Source organism: Nanorana parkeri, unplaced genomic scaffold (genome assembly GCF_000935625.1).
Source record: "Nanorana parkeri isolate BGI_ZX_2015 unplaced genomic scaffold, ASM93562v1 scaffold1799, whole genome shotgun sequence".
In the NCBI taxonomy this organism is placed as follows: domain Eukaryota; kingdom Metazoa; phylum Chordata; class Amphibia; order Anura; family Dicroglossidae; genus Nanorana; species Nanorana parkeri.
In genome coordinates, this window is record NW_017308067.1 from 214,584 (window position 1) to 234,272 (window position 19,689).

The following is a 19,689-nucleotide window of genomic DNA, read 5'->3' on the forward strand; positions in this document are numbered from 1 at the left end:
CTATTACCCAACGCTCAAGCTCTCCACTCCGTCCTTCAACGAGCGAAAGAGAAACTGTGTTTAGCTGGAAACCTATCGACCATTTACAAGTCCTGCTCGGGACACATACCACAAGGCATCTGCTTTACCTACAATCGTGTGCCCCTCTGAAGCAAGTCTGAGTAGGCCTAAAGCTCCACCCTTTGTAGCCCTGTTCAATACAGTGCCTCAGTGTTGGGAAAGGACAGCGGAGAGGGCTTAGTCCTGAAGTCATGCTTCTGTAACAAGCTGAAACCGTTTCATAGAGGCACGCACATTCTGGGTACCAAAACTGACCGTTGGCACCACGCAGAGCCCACACATTCTGGTTACCAAAACTGACCGTTGGCACCACGCAGAGCCCACACATTCTGGTTACCAAAACTGACCGTTGGCACCACGCAGAGCCCACACATTCTGGGTACCAAAACTGACCGTTGGCACCACGCAGAGCCCACACATTCTGGGTACCAAAACTGACCGTTGGCACCACGCAGAGCCCACACATTCTGGGTACCAAAACTGACCGTTGGCACCACGCAGAGCCCACACATTCTGGGTACCAAAACTGACCGTTGGCACCACGCAGAGCCCACACACTCTGGGTACCAAAACTGACCGTTGGCACCACGCAGAATTCACTTTAATTTTAAAGCTCTTCTCCGGGCAAGCCAAAAAACGTCCCTTCCAGAGGTGCTACGCCCACACTGCAAGGACTTAACGCTCACTTATGCCTAGGGTGCAGGATCGCTGCTCCAGCCGGGTCTCACTCCGGGCTGCAGGACGGGTCCCCGCAGCTCCTTCTCCCCTCTTGGGCTCCAAGGGCCACTGACGTCCTCACTACTATTGCACAGACCTTTAATTAGACCGCAGGACACCAAGGGTCATGCGTTCTGCCAGCTGAAGAGGGGAGAGAGCCGAGCGCTAACCAGCTTGGGGATCAGATAAGTTGAAGTGCTCTGATCCCGTCCATTGGGCAAAAACAAGCATCCAACCCTTTGCAGTGCAGTGATGGCCCCTCCGCAAGGGGACCAAAGATGGGCTTTAAATGTTTAAAAACACCAAGATCACGTTCCCTATGAAGTTTACTCGCTGATTTTTCTGGTTGCTACGGGTTACCACGGCAGCCCACTCATGTCCAGGCAAGCATTCATCTCGCACACGTCAGAGGCCTCCTTCATACAGAGTCGTGTGAAATAAAAGGCAGGAAGAGCGGTGGTGCAGCACAGATATCGCTTTACAGACAAATCACAGACACAACAAAGACTTCCATTTACATGGTCGGTAAAATCGCAGGGGGAGCCGTTTATAATGGGGCGAGATCGGGGGAGGGGAGATTTGTTCATATTAGATTGACATGACAATCCTTAGTGTGTGCGATATCCCGGCATACAGATCAGAGAGGCTGCCATCTGCAATTACCACCCACCCCATACATACCTGTGCTCAGCCAGGGTTGTAGCCTGATCCCGGCCGCTAAGCATGATGGGTAAAAGAGCACAATACCGCGCTTACCACTTCAGGACCGCCCAATGTAAAAAACAAACACTGCTTGTACGGTGCAGCAGAATGTGACCCCCCCCCCCTCAGCAACTGGCTACCTCCTCTGTCCCCAGACTGGAACAGCGGGTCTCCCCTGACTGATCGGAAGGAGATTCTAGCCGCTGATCTCTCCTCCGATCACTGGACCCCGGAAGTGATGTGCATTACATCACGTCTGGGGTCACTGTACACATGGTCTCCGGCTCCTAGAGCCAGAATAAGAAGCTGCTGAAGTAGATCTCTGGCTTCCTCAGCTTCTTTGGGGGCGCCTAGGTGACATTAGGACCACTGATGTCTCCATAAAAAAAAAGACCTGTCTCTTTGCCATCTCACTGGGAGATTGTTAGCCCCGTATGTGAGAGCAATAAAGTTACGTGGAAAAAAAAAGCTTAAAAATGAAAGTCGTATATTAAAAAAACGCTCCTTTTAAAAAAAGTCCCCGCCCCCACAAACACGTGTTAGGTGCGCCTATGTGCTAAAACAACAACTGCACCACACACACGTCACATATCGCTGCGAACGTCGGAGCGACAGCAATATTTCCGGGGCCGTCAATCACCACTAAACCGACGGGCCTCTGCTTTCCAAAAATATATCATTATATTGGGTATTGAGCTGTTTTCTTGCCAAAAAATTCAGATTTTATAATGTCGGTGCAATTATTATAAACTTGCCAATCAAATGAAGACATTGCTCCGGGCGGCAGGTGGCTAAGGAACCTGTCTGTCATAAGGGGGGTGACACGAAGTTTTATGGACACCATCACATCTGTATGAGCTCATTGAACATCCCTCGTCACAGCGATGGCCATCAATATGGAGTTGTCACCCCGTTTGCAGCATAACAATCCCCGACTCTTTCCACAAGATTATGAAGTGTGTCTGTAGGGATCTGTAGAGTATGTTTGAGGTTACCTATTGCTGTTGGAGGAGATCTGGCTCACAATCAGCATTCTGATTCACCCAAAAGGTGTCCAGTAGGGTTGAGGTCAGGGCTCTGTGCAGGACACTCGGGTTCCTCCTCACCAAGCTGGTCACACCGTGTCTTTATGGAGCTGACTTTGTACACAGGGGACAGTCATGGTGGAACAGAAAAGGGTCTTCACCAAAACTGTGACCACAAGGCTGGAAGAGCACAGTTGTCCACAATGTCTTTTTATCATGCAGTATTAACAGACCCTCCACTGGAGACACCTGAATGCAATCATTTGGAGGGGTTCCAATTACATCCCAACGGTGTTCAGTAGGGTTCTGTTAAGGCAACTTGAGGTTCCTCCACACCAAAGTCATCACACCATGTCTTTATGGAGCTGGCTTTGTACACGGGGGACAGTCATGGTGGAACAGAAAAGGGTCTTCACCAAACTGTGACCACAAGGCTGGAAGAGGACACATTTCTTCGTATAGTGTTCCATTAACAGAACCTTCACTGGAGACACCTGAACTACATAGTTACATAGTATTTGAGGCTTAATAAAGACACAGGTCCATCGAGTTTAACCAAATTATGAATATCATTTGGGTTTAAAAAGGGTAAGAGAAGACCTGGCTAGCAATGAGCATTCTAATTAATCCCAAAGGTGGTCACAGTAGGGTTGAGGTCGGGGCTCTGTGCAGGACACTCAAGTTCCTTCACACAAAACTGGTCACATCATGTCTTCATGGAGCTGGCTTTGTCCACAGGGGACAGTCATGGTGGAACAGAATAGGATCTTCCACAAGTTCATCTGTTGGTACTTGTGCCCATTCAGCCAAAAGGGCATTTGTGGAGTTGGGTACAGCTCTTGGTTGAGAAGACCTGGCTGGTGTTCAATAGGGTTGAGGTCAGGACTCTGTGCAGGACACTCAAGTTCCTCCACCAAACTGGTCACCCCATGTCTTTATGGAGCTGGCTTTGTACGCAAGGGACAGTCATGGTGGAACAGAAAGGGGTCTTCACCAAACTGTGACCACAAGGCTGGAAGAGAACAATGGTCTACAATGTCTTTGTATGATGTAGTATTAACAGAACCTTCACTGGAGCCACCTGAACTACAAAATACTATGTAACTAAGGTTTAATAAAGACACAGGTCCATCGAGTTCAACCAAATTATGAATCTTATCATTTGGGTTTAAAATGGGTAAGAGAAGACAGGGATTGCAAAGAGCATTCCAATTACTCCCAAAGGTGCTCAGTAGGTTTGAGGTCAGGGCCCTGTGCAGGACACTCGAGTTCCTCCACCAAGCTGGTCACACCATGTCTGTATGGATCTGACTTTGTACACAGGGGACAGCCATGGTGGAACAGAAAAGGATCTTCCACAAGTTCATCTGCTGTTATTTGTGCCCATTCAGCCAAAAGAGCATTTGTGGAGTTGGGAACGGCTCTTGGATAAGAAGACCTGGCTGGTGTCTGGAAGATGCAGCAAGTAGGACTTTATTCAATGCACCTGCAACCACCAGGACATGTAAATGAGACCCTGAGGTGCGGTCGTGATGTTGGATGAGAAGACGACTCACAATTGCATTCCAATTCATACCCTAGGTGGTCAGTAGGGTTGAGGTCAGGGCTCTGTGCAGGACAATTGAGTTCCTTCACACCAAGCTGGTCCAACCATGTCTTTATGGAGCTGGGTCCGTACACAGGGGACAGTCATGGTGGAACAGAAAAGGGTCTTCACCAAACTGTGACCACAAGGCTGGAAGAGCACAAATGTCTACAATGTCTTTGGATGACGGAGTATTAACAGAACCTTCACTGGAGACACCTGAACTCCATCATTTGGAGGAGTTCCAAATTCATCCCAAAAGGGTTCTGCTAAGGCAACTTGAGGTTCCTCCACACCAAAGTCATCACACCGTGTCTTCATGGAGCTCCCTTTGTACACAGGGGACAGTCAGGGTGTAACAGAAAAGGGTCTTCACCAAACTTACCACAAGGTTGGAAGATCACAATTGTATACAAAGTCTTTGGATACCACTGCATTACCAGGACTCATCACTGGATACACCTGAACTCCACCATTTGGTTTTTCGAATGGGATGTCCAATAAGCTCACATAGGTGTGATGGTCAGATGTCTACAAACCTGGATAGGGGGTCACCAAACGCAAGGTGCGCAACATATGAATATTGACCTTTCTCCGAGTTAGAGCTCAGCACATCTGCTTACCATAGTGCAGTGTAAGAGAGATGGGTGTGCTGTATTCTAGAAGGAAAGATCAGCCGGAGATCCAGCATGGGTATGCACCAGAACCATGTGGTATCTACTACCACCCAGTTATCTTGACTGTGAAGGTTCTCATCTATCCAGGTCATGGTATATCTCACCTTGACTTATTTTCTACAGATACACCCAGTTATCTTATATATTATTCTGTGACAGGTAGGTTCTCTTTAATGGCACCCAGCTGCACATTTCTCATGGAGAGATGCTGGGAGTCTTGGTCACTGGATCTATGAGTGAGGAAGAAACATTGATTGCAGAAACTGAGCAATCTACCACCGACCGCCGTGTTTGATAGAACTCTAGAATTTGGTTGTGAAGCTAAAATCAGGTGATAAAAGGCGACACCTTCGAAAAGGTTTCTCCATAAATCTAATCTAAAAAAACCTACGATAAGGTCTTCCTACGGGGCCAGAGGTTTCCTGGTTGGGCGTATCACAGTCTATCCCACCTTCATTTGGTCAATCCAAACCACCATTTTATGTCTTCAATTGCTTTTCAACATCAAACACAAAAGGCAACTGAAAGTTCAATTGCTGAGTCGTGTTGGCGTGTGTATGACCAGCTTTGGGGGTTCACGCCTCTTCTAGGGGAGAAAAGGGCTTTCTTTATGATTGACCCGGCTGGACATACATATAAAATCTTCAACCTGATTCCCCTACCATGATAAAACAGCGCAAGCAGGTAATAAATACTATAGACCAGCGGTTCTCAACCTGTGTAACCTCAGGACCCACATTTGTCCTTGGTCATTAAAGTGACATTAAACCCTCAGATTTTTTAACATAAACCAATACTGTAATGTGCGCCTTACTGTAATCCATGGTAGTTTCACTTCTCTTTGCTGCTCTTCCTTTTAAATCCTCATGTCTTCTCATGCTTGGGGAGAACTTCCCTTTGCAGCTGAGTGTCTCTTCCTGTAGTGCTGGCTCAGGTTACAAGCCTATACAAACCTATACACAGACACCGTGTATCCATTCCTGAGACAAGGCAGTCTGCTGCAAAACAGAAGTTCTCCCCCAGCATGAGAACAGATACGGATTTAAAAGGAAGAGCAGCAAAGAGAAGGGAAACTACCATGGATTACAGTAAGGCGCACATTACAGTATTGGTTTATGTTAAAAAAATCTGAGGGTTTAATGTCACTTTAAGTGGCGACCCAAGTCGCACTGCAATGGAACGCACGGCATAGCGGTACCGCATGTTCCATTGCGAACTGTGGGTGGGAGGTGCGTTTAGGATGCCATTCAAAGATCCACCCAGTTTCCATAGCTTACGAGAGCTGGAGTGCATCCTCAGCCTGGGGGTCCAGTGTGGGCTGCTGTGCTGTGACGGAGCTCCATCCACACGTACCACTCCCTCGAGTGCCCTGAAGACGTGCCGGGAGCCAGAATATGATATCACTCCGGTCCAGGCATCTCTACAGGGCACGCGAGGGAGTGGTACGTGTGGATGGAGCTCCCTCACGGTCATAGCCCCAGCCCATCCCAACCCCCATCTGACGCTCGGCACCAGATTTTGAATGGCTGCCTGGCGAGAGAACTGACAGGAGGAGCCAATAAGTTTCACACCTAGCATAGTGGAAGGCACGCGGCGACCCACTGATCATGGGGTCACGACCCACCAGTTGAGAACCAAGGCTATAGAAAGAATTCTAACGATGCCTGAGCTCAATGAGATTTGAAAGGGTTCATAAGTCTCACATCAACCATGCAGTACTCGCAGGCATTGCTGAAGTTCTATAACACGATGAAGGGGGAGTGTGTGAACCCCTCACTCTAGAAGTTTACACCACAACTCCGGCACTGATCACGATTACGTCCTGACCCTCTTATTTGAGCGCTATGTAGGGTCAGTGACCTAGAACGGTGGTCCTTGTACTGCTGATCAATAACATATCACTCTGCGCTTCATCACCATTCGCGTGACTCCGTTACGGCTTTCCACATATCTAGATTCCTTTCAGGACCCCCATCCTGATTTGGGGGGGGGGGGGGTGCCTTGCTGTATGGGGGCAGCCTCAGCAAAGTGATTCAGCTCGATAGAGTCGGACGATCGCATTGGACATTGATAATTTGAGATCGAGCTCCTATTGCATGTACCCCCGAATCTCTCACGCACACCAGACCACAGGGGGAAAACCTTTGGGGGATCACACCGTAGTGACCCCCATATTGCACCTGACAGACAGACGGACACGTCCTGCCCATTCACACGCCGGAGCTTTGGTTTGCTCCGGGCACAACATCTGTAGGGAGGAAGTTTAGTGTTTGAACATCACATGGGGGGAGGGGGCGGGGTAAGTAACAGCACCAATGCAGGATAACAGGAGGGTCCATCAGACACCCAAAGTGCGGAACGAGGGAGAAGTCTGGAGCGACTGCCCAAATGCGCCTGGACGTGCGACACTTCACAGTCAGAGAGGGAGGAGCCAGGCCGGAGAGATTTGCGTACATTCCCGGGGGGCAGCGAGATCCCCCGCTGCCTGACCGGACCTCAGCTGCCGCACAAGCCGTGCGGGGATTCCTCGTGGAGCACAATGTTGTCACTGGGGACGCCAATGTCATCGGACAGGAAGCCATCTTGCAGTCGGGATGTGGCAAGAGCACGCATGGAAGGCAAACAAACTTGCTACTACAGACTTGCGGCGGAGCAGCCGATCATCTGATGGATCTGAAAACGCAGTAGAGGTTCTCCTTACCCCAAACTGCCTGAATGGAACCACAGGGCGCCCTACAAAGCTTTACACAACCCAGCTGCCATCACACACTCACGGCCAACACCTTTGGCCTTGCGTTTATTTAGGAAACAGCTCCTGGGATTGGCTGCCAGACAGTTTTTGTTCATGTAATAGCAAAGAATTAAAATGGGGCCTGAAGCCAGCCTTGGTCAGACAGATGACCGGTCCTCCTGTGTCCCACTGAGGCGACCACGCCATGTCTGGGGCCCTCCTTTATCATAGCTGTGAGTGAGCACCATACGCAGACATCACAGCCCTCACCCACCATCATCCGTCACCCTTCACGTCTCACCCTTGCGTGTACTCCATTGGCGGCCCCGGCACATCGCCGTGGACCTTCTGGTGTTTGAGGAGCTCGGACCTCCAGCGGTAACTCTTGCCGCACTGATTGCAAGGGTAAGGCCGCTCCCCGGTGTGCGTCTTGACGTGAGTAGTCAGGTGCTGCCGCTGGACGAAGCATTTTCCGCACTGTTTGCACTTGTAAGGCCGCTCCCCCGTGTGAATGCGCTTGTGGATGAGTAAGGCCGTGCGGCGGCGGAAGACTTTGCCGCATTCGTTGCACAGGTTGGCCTTCTCGCCAGCCTGGTGGCTGCGCTGGTGTTTCTGCAAGTCTGAGCTCCGCGCAAAACGCTTCTCGCACTCGGTGCAGGAGAAGAGTTTCTCCCGGGGGGCTCGGCGGTGGTCTAGGAAGGGCAGGCTGTGCCGGAAGCCGCGGAGCGGGTCGGTGGAGGTATGAGGCTCGGCGCCCAGAACAGTCTGACCGGAGAAGTCCCTGACTTCCTGCGGAACGCCAGCATGGTTCACTTCTGACCGCAGCTCGGCTCCGATAAGAGGGATGTGATCTTTAGAGTCGGACGGCACAGCCAGCTCCCCGGGGGGCCTCTCTGGAGCCACTTCCTTCCCGTTCTTGTTAATCCACACTTCACCTGCTGGGTAACAAAGAGGAACAATTAGATACTCAGAGCTTTCAGAATGTTGTCCCCTAAACCAGAGGGGTAGGCAAACTCCGGCCCTCCGGCTGTGGTGCACCTACAAATCCTAATAGGCAGTGCAAGACTGAGAGCCACAGGCAAGGCTAGAGGCAGATGCATGATGGGACTTCACCACAGCTGGAGGGCCGCAGTTTGCCTAACCCTGCTCTAGACCAGCGGTAGCCACACTGCGGCCTTCCAGCTGCGGGTGGAACTACAAATCCCATGAGGCATTGCAAGATTCTCACAGACATGACTCCCGGAGAGAGATGCATCATGGGATTTGTAGTCTCACCCACAGCTGGAGGGCCGGAGTTTGCCTACCCCTGTTCTAGACTCATCTATAAATCGTATGGAAGCATTTGGGCAGCCCGGGTCCCATTATAAGATACGCCGATGTTATGTATTTGATAGGGAACAGAAGCTAAAGGCAGAGTCCCCCCCAAAAAAGTAAACGCAGTCAGATTCATCTCAACCAATGTGAATTTACAGGTTTCCTTTGCAATAAAGCCTGCAGAGCATTGCACCCGTGATCGGTGCATGACTTTTGTACTGACTTCCACCAGCCTCACGGCCTAGGCAGGAAGTGCCACTGAACTACAAAGCAGCGAGGGAGGAGAGATCGCTGACCCGCGCTCTACAGGTCCCATCTGCCATGGTGTTAACAATACTGGGCCTGACCGAGCCAAGCACTTGATTCTGGATTGAGAGAAGCTGGGTGTCCTCCAACAAGGAAGACTTCCACATCCCGGGGGCAAAGGGTTACTGCGATGCAGGGCACTGTGCACGGGGAGTGAGCTGGTGACTAGCGATGGGCCCGGGCGTGTTCGCATGCGCCTCGTGCCGAGCCCGCCAGGAAGCCGTCAGCGCGCAGCGCCAATCACAGGACATGTTCCCGGTCCGCAGCTGCAGAGATCGGGGAAATGGCTCAGTGCCTGTGATTGGCGCTGCGCGCTGACGGCTTCCTGGCGGGCTCGGCACGAGGCGCATGCGAACACGCCCGGGCCCATCGCTAGTGGTGACATCTTGCACTCAGGCTCACAAAAACGATTACCCTGTTCAGTCCACTTGGATCTCCATGTTCAGGGTAGTGCCGTGCCCTTGCTGCCCACCTTCATGCAGCAGACAGAGTCCAGGGACACAAAACCACAAATCCCATCAGGCCTCTGCAAGTCATGCCCGTGGCTGTCAGAGTCTTGCAATGGCTCATGGGATAGGCAGTTTTCCCCACAGCTGGAGGGCCAAAGTTGCCACCTCCTGACATACACTGAGGTGAGCTGTCCCATAGGGGGCAGGGGGACATTTTTATCAAAACCTAAAGTTCCACCATAAAAAGTTTATTTTTTTAATTATTATCGATATAAATATTGCGCCGACAATTTACGCAATTCACATCAGTCCCTACCCTCACATCTCATCAGTCCCTACCCTCACGTCACATCAGTCCCTACCCTCACATCACATCACTCCCTACCCTCACATCAGTCCCTACCCTCACATCACATCAGTCCCTACCCTCACATCACATCAGTCCCTACCCTCACGTCACATCAGTCCCTACCCTCACGTCACATCAGTCCCTACCCTCACGTCACATCAGTTCCTACCCTCACGGAGCTTACAATCTAAAGGTGCCTATATCCCATGCATACATACAGGGGACAATTAACCTTCCAACATGTCTGGAGTGTGGGGGGAAGCCCATGGAAGCACAGGGGGGACATGCAAACCCCAGTGCTACAAGGGAGAAGAGCTAACCCCTACGCCACTGTTTACACGGCTTTTCAGCAACGGGAAAGGAGGGCCCACTGAAAATGTCAACCTTACACAGAGTGCAAAGTCTACTTGTGTTTCCTGACCTACTTAGTCTTCTTATAAACTAGGGATGTCCCAATACCACTTTTTCAAGTACAAGTACCTCCCCTCATGTACTTGCCGATACCAATTACCGATACTTTTTCTTAAAGGGACAGGTGACATTTTTTTTAAAACAACACAGACTAATGATTTTATGCCAATTTCTTTATGATTATGAAGAACTTTAACCCCTTCATGACTGAGGCCCTTTTTTCATTTTTTGCACCCATGTTATATTCGACATTTTAGGCCTGAAAATGACATAAAACCCCCCAACATTATATATTTTCTGAATGCCAAGACCCTATAGAATAAAATGGTGGTAGTTGAAAATTTTTATGTTGCGCAATATTAGCGCAACTCCTTATTAAACCCCAAAACGGGTTAAATGATCCGTAGTATTACACTTACATGTTATGTACTATTATGTACTAGGGATCATTTAATCCATTCATATTAGCAGAGGATAATAGTAAATCTATTGCTGCAGTGTGTACTCTATATGTACCTAGTACATAAGAGTACACACTGCAGACAATAACTTACTATTTTCCCCTGCTAATACAATAAATCGTTCTTATGAGGGACCCCAGGCCCTCACTCACTGTTAGTTGCCTCGCTGGTGAGGTCGCGCTGTGCGGGAGAGCAGCGGCGAGTGGGCGCTGGTCCGGTGGGAGGAGCTCCAGGTGGAGTCCTAATTTAGCTGGCCTGCGAATGCTCTCAGGTCCTCTGGACAGTCGCCGATGTTCTGTCGACCTCGCGAACCTCTGACGTCGCATCCGGGTACTGCCAGTAGTCAGCTACACATAAAGACACTCCTGGAGCCTTACACCCCCACAATGCGCCTGCGTCCCTTTCTCACGGCCGTTAACTTCTCCAACTGCACACAGCTCCTGTCCAGTTCAACTACCATGCACTGCGCTTGCGAGCCCTTCTCGTCGAGTTTGCGAACTATACACAAACCATAAAGCTCTGATCCTTTCCTGCACTTGGCTACTGTATGCCTCGATCTCTAAGAGGACCTGTCACCTGGAGAGAGCATGCAGAGCATAAGAGATAACAAACACTTACCCAGTGATATAAGGGAGTCGGTGCTGTCCTTCAGCATGTTCCGGTACAGCTCCTTCTGCCATTCCTCCAGATCCTTCCACTCTTCCGAGAAGCACACCGCCACATCATCAAAGGACATGGCCGTCTGAAACATAGATGGACAGTCAGAGGATTACAGGGGCGCAGTACACCACCGCTATATAGGTTATGCTGTATGTACATTACATCAAAACATTCCAAAAATGTTTATTCTGGCAGTCTAGTTTTGCTTTTATGAAAAGGTTTAAGTAGGTAAGCACCGATACCGGTATTTTGGTACCGAGCACTGATTATTTTTTTTCGGCACTCGCCGATACCAATTACCGAGTAACGCAACTCCCATTCAGGAAGCCAGGTGGCGTGTAAATACTCGCCACCCGGCTTCCCGTTAACAAGAAAGTCCCCTCTTACATTGGTATGTCCAACCTGTCACCGCCGGGGGCCTCTCCAGCCAGAACACAACCTTCCTCCGGTACACAGCCGAAGCCGTCTGGCAGGCCAATCAGGAAGCCGGGCACCATGTAATGACGCGACGCCCTGCCTTCTGATTGGCCGGGAGGCCGGCTCCATGCTCCCTCGTCATGAGATGACGAGGGAGCATGAAGCCAGCTTCCCGGCCAATCAGAATGCCGGGCGCTGCGTCATTACACAGCGCCTGGCTTCCTGATTGGCCAGCTTCCCGACCAATCAGGAAGCCGGGCAGCGTGTCATTACACGCTGCCCGGCTTCCTGATTGGCCGGGAAGTCGGCTCCATGCTCTCTCATCACAAGTGACGAGAGAGCATAGAGCCGCTTCCCGGCCAAGCAGGAAACCGGGCAGCGTGTAATGACGAGCTGCCCGGCTTCCTGATACAGGAGGTATCGGGTAACGGCACAAATACTCGGCACCTATACTGATACTAGTATCGGTGCATCCCTAGGTTTAATGACAGGTTCACTTACAGGAACAAAAAAACCCCAAAAGACACAACCTGTGCTGGCATAGGTGCTGTAATCATTGGGAAAGGGAACGGGGGCGGCATAGATAGCCACATGAAACTAGCCAGAGAGAGATCAGCCCCTTACCTCTCCACTGTGCACCCTCTGGTGTTTGAGCAACTCGGACCTCCAGCGAAAGCTCTTCCCACACAGCGTACAGGGAAAGGGCTTCTCCCCAGTGTGAGTCTTCAGGTGGGTGGTGAGGTGCTGGCGCTGTACGAAGCTCTTCCCGCACTGGGCGCACTGGTACGGCCGTTCCCCGGTGTGAATGCGTTCGTGGATGAGCAGGGAGGTGTTGCGCCGGAAGCACTTCCCGCACTGGTTACACACGTAGGGCCGCTCCCCGAGGTGAGTGCGCTGATGTCTCACCAGGTCCTGACTCTGAAGGAAGGTCTTTTCACACTGAGTACATGGAAACATGCGTTCTGATGTGGGACACCCTGGGACAGCGGTCTTATCTGTGGTGCTCGCATCCCCGTTGGCTTCCGGATGTCTGCTCTGTGCTGTCTGACCACCGTTGATGGCTTTCCAATCATCCTCTGCTGGAGCAAAACAAAAATGGCGTCAGTGAGTCTCACCAAATATCAATCTCCAGATCAGCCAAGTGCAAATAGAGCAATGCTGTCTGCAAGAGGATTTGGACACAACTGTGGGTCAGCCCAGTATCAGCATGCCTCAGCAGTACCAAGAGCATGATCATAGACAAAGAGGGGTGGGACCGGTGCCCTTCAATGAATTCCAACAAAAGGGTTTTCTTTCTTGTTCACTGGGGGACGCAGGAATTCAGATGCAGTATGCATGTCCAAAAAGCAACCCAACTGAAGGGTGGGTAAGGGCAACAAATCACTTACAGGCCCAGCACAAATCAACAGAACTGGACACAAATGGCAGGGAAGGTGAGGGAAATGCATCACACAAAGACCTATGGGTAAAAGGGTGACGTTTCACTTTCCATAGAATATGGATAAAAATAATGCAGCAAAACCCGAATGCTTTAGGAATCCCCATAGATGGGGCGCTATGTATGCAAATTCTGACTATGGGCCCTAAAAGTGGAGATCTGGCAAGCCCAACCTTGCTGTGTAAGCCTATTGGTTGCAGAGGATGTGGGAGGGCATGGACGCTGGCTTCAGTGAAGTGATTCAGCTTAAAGGAGAACTATGGGGTCAGTGTTTTTCCCCATAGTTCTCCTTAGGGTAACGGGAGGACACAAACTAGCGTAATCCCGTCACCCTAAGCTCAGTGTATAGGGAGCTACAGCTCGCGGTATACTGAGACGCAGCAGCCGGAGCGGATCCCGACATCGATGTCGAGATCCGCCCAGCTGCGTGAGTGACAGCTGGCTCTGCCTATCTAGAGGCAGAGCCAGCTGTACCGCCCCCTCCCCCGTCCGTTCCGCCAGTCAGCGCTGGCAGATCGGAGCGGGGCAGAGAGCCGTGACAGGATCGAGAGGTGAGAGAACGCCGGCATGTGTTCGCTCACTTCCCGATCTATTAAGCCGACCTGTGACAGTCTCCCTGTCACAGGTCGGCTAGAACTATGAGGTAAGTGAAAAGCACCCCCCCCCTCCCCCCTCATAGTTCTCCTTTAATGAATAAGAGGGATACCTCCAATCATGGACATTTATAAAAGGTGATCTAGCGCCTCTTATGCATGTACCCCAAACAATTGCTCAGGACCTTTGTTCCAGCATCACACCAACAATGAAGTACAAAATGGTCAATACCGGAAACATATTGGAAAATAGATATTTGGCCCTGGTATGTATGTGTGGGCGTGTTTGTATTTGAGATTAGATGGTAATTGAGGGCAGGGACTGATGTGAATATGTCTGACACAACTAATTGATCTTGTGGATAATAAGAATAGTTGCCAACGATTCTCATGATCGATTAGTTGATCTGCGCTCAGTCCCCTGCAGCTTGTGCCCAGTGGTGAGGAGAGCTCCCCCAACCCCACAGCTCTGTTCCCGCCACTCTGCAGCTCTCTTCTCCCCGCTGGAAGCCCACAGCATGCTGTAGTCTGGTCCCCCCTTCGATCCCCGCTGCTCTCCCCCACTTGTATCAGCAGAGGTACCAGGGATACAGACTGCTGCAGCCGACGCCAGCGGGAGGAGAGATCATCAGCCGTAGACGAGTCAGGATGGAGAGCGGGCGGGCTCAGGGTGGAGGGCGGGCTCAGAGTGGAGGGCGGGCTCAGGGTGGGTAAATATGTGAAATATTTATCAATCCTTCCCTGTGAAGAACAAACACTGCAGTGACCAATACTGATTACTACAATGTCTGTAAATAACTGAGGATATAGTATTCAGATACTGTTTTCCCAATTATGAATGAACAGGAAGTGCTCTACATCACATCCTGTTCATTCATGATTATGGACACAGTATCCGTTTACTAGCTCCTCGATTGATGAATGAACAGGAAACCTCTGTAATGAGTGCTTCCTATCCATTCAGTGCTGGGGCTGCAGCTGTGTCATCAACCACTTTATTTTACTTCTAAAGGGAAATATCAGGGGTCCAATCTACACGCCCACCCCCCTACACTGTCAGTGCTATACAAATGCCTGTAATAAGGGAACAGGGTGCAATGGGGGACACAGACAGGAACTTGCCCTGTCAATAAGTAATGCCAAAAAACTCACCGAAGAAATTCTCCTTCTCCCTCTTAAAAAAAAATCTCATGGCTTATTGACTATTCAAGACAGAAAAATACGCCGGTTTCCATAACAGATCTCCCCCTACACTATTCTGGTTGCCTGGCTGTAATGTTAAAGGAGAACTATGGGGTCAGGGCTTTTCCCCATAGTTCTCCTAAGGGTCACGGGAGGACACAAACTAGCGTCCTCCCGTCACCCTAAGCTCAGTATATAGGGAGCTGCTGCTCGCGGTATACTGAGACGCTGGAGCGGATCCCGACAATTGTGCCGGGATCCGCCCAGCTGCGTGACTGACAGCTGGCTCTGCCTATCTAGAGGCAGAGCCAGCTGTAAATCACTCCCCTCCCCCCTCATAGTTCTCCTTTAAAGTTTGACATTTGGGTAAGAGAAAAAAAAGCTCTGGTTGCAATTCTCACCTCCTCTGCGGCACTGTACAGTAATGTACTTCTGTCACTACATGTCCTCAGTCTTTCAGGTTGAATAAAGGTCAATGGAAGACTGAGGACATTCTGTGAGTGCAGGGCGTCATGGACCTGGCCCCTGAGGGACGTCACCACGGTGCCACTGCACTAACAGTATGATTATGCAAAGCGCACTCTGTAACATCGGGGACTGCTGGAACAATGTCGAAAGTGGAAGATGGGCAGATCATTACAGCACCGCCCCTCGTCCAATCAGAGAACGCCTTGTGAGCATTCACAAAAATGCAATGCGCTCTCGGAATGACCGCTGTCAAGTGCAAGCAAGCACCTGCGTTTTCAGAGCACAGGAGAAGCCGCTCAGCGCCTGACAGGACCCAGAAGATTGCTGTAAAGCAGGGATGGCCAAACTGCGGCTGTGGTGGAACTACAAATCCCATGAGGCTTTGCAAGATTCTCACAGCCATAGACATGACTCCCGGAGAGAGATGCTTCATGGGATTTGTAGTTTCACCACAGCTGGAGGGCCGGAGTTTGGCTATCCCTGCTGTAAAGCATTGTAGTAGCTCCAACCTGTGGGCCAACCAGGTACATCAAACTGCATGCTTACATTGGGTGGACCATAGGAGGACCATTGGGCATAGGAGTTCAGGTTTAACAAAAGGACAAAAATTTTCCTGTTTACACAAACCACGCGACTTTCGGACCGGACCATACAGAGGTGGGACAGACGGGAACTCACCTGGTTCTCTTCATGCACCTTTTGATGTTTCAGCAGCTCCGAGCGCCAGCGGAACCCCTTCCCGCACTGCGCGCACTGAAAGGGCTTCTCCCCAGTGTGAGTCTTCAGGTGGGTGGTGAGGTGCTGGCGCTGGACAAAGCTCTTCCCGCACTGGGCGCACTGGTACGGCCGTTCCCCCGTGTGAATCCGCTCGTGGATGAGCAGCGAGGTGTGCCTCCGGAAACTCTTCCCGCACACGTTGCAGATGTAGGAGCGTTCGTCTGTGTGCACGCGCTGGTGGGTGCGCAGCGTCCTCTTGTTCAGGAAGTTTTTGCCGCACTCCGGGCAGGAGTGGCTGCGCTCCGTTTTCTGCGCCCGCTGCCGTAACAGCAGCCTGGCCCGCTTGCCCAGAGCCTTGCCCCTTTCCAGGGTGCGTAGCCCGCCTTGGCCTTCGCGCTTGAAGCGTCTCTTTACTGCAGCAGCGTCTGGAAAATAGAAATAGAAAGGCGTCGATGCGCGGGGGCGGAGTCAGTGATGCTCAGCAGGCGGTCATTTCATGCGCTGGGGGGACAGATATCAAGAACTGTACCAGCAAGTAGACCCAAGATAACGGACTGATTGCCACAACCCACAAATGCTTATGGGGTCAGGGCTTTTCCAGGTAACGGGAGGACACAAACTAGCGTCCTCCCGTCACCCTAGGCTCAGTATACCGCAAGCTACAGCTCATTATATACTGAGACGCCGGAGCTGAAGTGGATCCCGACAATTGTGCCGGGATCCGCCCAGCTGCGTGAGTGACAGCTGGCCCTTCCTATCTAGAGGCAGGGCCAGCTGTACCCGCCCCCTCCCCCGTCCTTTCCGCCAGTCAGCGCTGGAGGATCGGAGCCGGGAGGGAGCAATCCCTCCAGCAGTGTATACAGAACCCCCCCCTTCCCTTCGCTCCTTGGATCTTTGTCTGCTACTTCTAAACAAATGGGGCGCATGTGACCCGCACGTCTTCATCCCACGGTACAGGGCATTTATTATGAACTGCCATTAGCCAAAGGGGGTTGTGGGGGAGCAAAAAGGAAGATGCGTGTCAGATCCAGCACAGGTTCACTGTCACCCTGACCTTTCAGGGCCGAATGAGTGTCTTTTTAACCACTTCATGACCAGTGAGGTACAGTGTGTGTCGCTGGCATCGGGCCAGTTTAAACAGACGCCGCCGGGACTCCGACGGTCGGCTTTACAGTAGAAGCGATTCTGGCAGCTCAGCTGCCGCCAGATCGCTTCTACGGGCAGGTAAAATGCCCACCCCCTCCCCCACGTTGTGTTTCCCGGGCTCCGCTGCCCTTCCTACAGGCCCGGGACTGACTTCTCTGGTGTTGGGGGGAAGCTGGGGAATAGATCGGAGAACCTCCGTTCACTGATCCCCTCCCCGTTCTATGCGGGAGCGATGCAGATTACATCACTTCGGGTCCCATAGCTGTCAGTGCCGGGCTCCTGGAGCCTGCGATCTGCACCCCAATAGCTTATTGAGAGTACAAAGGTGATTCTAGGGGGTCTTTTGGACCCCCAGAATCACCTCAAAGAGTACCCGTCACTGCCAATATGCTATCACATGGGGGGCTTGAATCACCTCAAAGAGTACACGTCACTGCCAATATGCTATCACATGGGGGGCTTGAATCACCTCAAAGAGTACCTGTCACTGCCAATAGGCTATCACATGGGGGTTTTGTAAGCCCCCCTATGTGATAGCAATTAAAGTAAAACAAAAAAAAATAACAGTTTTTAAAATGAATCAAATAAAAAAAAAAAAAAAAAATTACATTATTTTTACATTTAAGTCCCTCGCGAGCATGCGCGTCTTCACATAAACACGCGTCGTGTGCGCCTGCGTATGAAAACGACAATCGCGGTACAGATGTTGGTTATCGCCGCGCACGCCAGAGTGAGCCACGTCATTACACGCTGCCCGGCTGCCTGATTGGCCGCAAAGCCGGCTCCATGCTCCTTCGTCATGAGGTGACGAGGGAGCAAGAAGCCGGCTTCCCGACCAATCAGAAAGCCGGGCGCCACGTCATTGCACAGCGCCTGGCTTCCTGAATGGCCAGTTTCCGACCAATCAGGAAGCCGGCCAGCACATCATGCATGAAAAGCAGACTATGCAGAGTCCACTGAGCACAAAGTGCTGAAGCGCTGCAACGGTACACAGCTTGATGTGAGGAACCTTTGACTCCCAAGTCGCCGTGTTAGTAATATCCCCTCATAAGCGCTGACAATCTCTCACCTTTCTGTCCGTCCTCAGAAGCGTTTGTGGAGTTCTAGAACAGATGAAAAGAACAGGTTACTCTGACAGGTGACGCAGGGCCCCTCATCACAGCCGCAGCAATTTTTACACAACAGTGCAGTGGTCTATGCATCTAGATGAGCTTATAAACGCAGGACCCCATTAACCAGACGCTGCTGACAACTGACAACTCTACATGCTGCTGTGAGAGAAAATGAGAAGGTTTAGTTGTGGGTTAGACCACGAAACGAATAGGCCGGTAGAATCAAACCAGGACTCTGTCACCCAGAAGTGTCATAAATATACAATATTCCAAAGCAGCCAATCAAAACGAAGCACACACCGATTTGCTCTGTAAACAGATGAGCCGAGTTGACGAGCAATCGGTCATTCAGCTCCTGTTCTCTGCTCTTCCACCCTTTTCCTGCAGACACTGAACTTATCAGAGGATTTTGTATTATCCCATCTGCATCAGGATTGGAAGGAAGCACTGCGGAGACCAGAGATCACTCAGCTGCCAGCCAATCCGGATGCAAGTCTAAAATAAGGATCTCCCTGCCAATAAAAAGCAATGGTGCACAGAATGGCCGCTGTGGAGAGGAGTCCGTGGAAGTCTTATTACTGAGCCGCAGTGACTATACGGGAGAGAGGGCTGAGCTGCAACTCAGGTCAATCAGATGTTTCAGAAAGGATGTGCATAGGATTGCAGACATGCTGGGCGCTCCATGTCAGTTTAAAGTGACTACAACACTTCAGAGAGGGAAGAAGAGAGAGAGAGAGGGAGGGAGGAAAGAAGAGAGGGAGAGAGAGAGAGAGGGAGGAAAGAAGAGAGGGAGGGAGGAAAGAAGAGAGGGAGGAAGGAAAGAAGAGAGGGAGGAAAGGAATGAAAGAAGAGAGGGAGAGAGAGAGGGGGAGGAAAGGAGAGAGAGAGAGAGAGAGAGGGAGGAAAGGAGAGAGAGAGAGAGGGAGGAAAGAAGAGAGGGAGAGAGAGAGAGAGAGAGGGAGGAAAGGAGAGAGAGAGGGAGGAAAGAAGAGAGAGAGAGAGAGAGGGAGGAAAGGAGAGAGAGAGAGAGGGAGGAAAGAAGAGAGGGAGAGAGAGGGAGGGAGGAAAGAGAGGGAGAGAGAGAGAGAGAGGGAGGAAAGGAGAGAGAGAGAGAGGGAGGAAAGAAGAGAGGGAGAGAGAGAGAGGGAGGAAAGGAGAGAGAGAGAGAG

General features: G+C 51.1%; 1 pseudogene; it reads right to left on the minus strand.

Moving 5' to 3' along the window:
- Nucleotides 1-1,689: 1,689 nt before the first annotated feature.
- Nucleotides 1,690-19,689, minus strand: part of LOC108799750 — a 30,779-nt pseudogene continuing 12,779 nt past the window's right edge.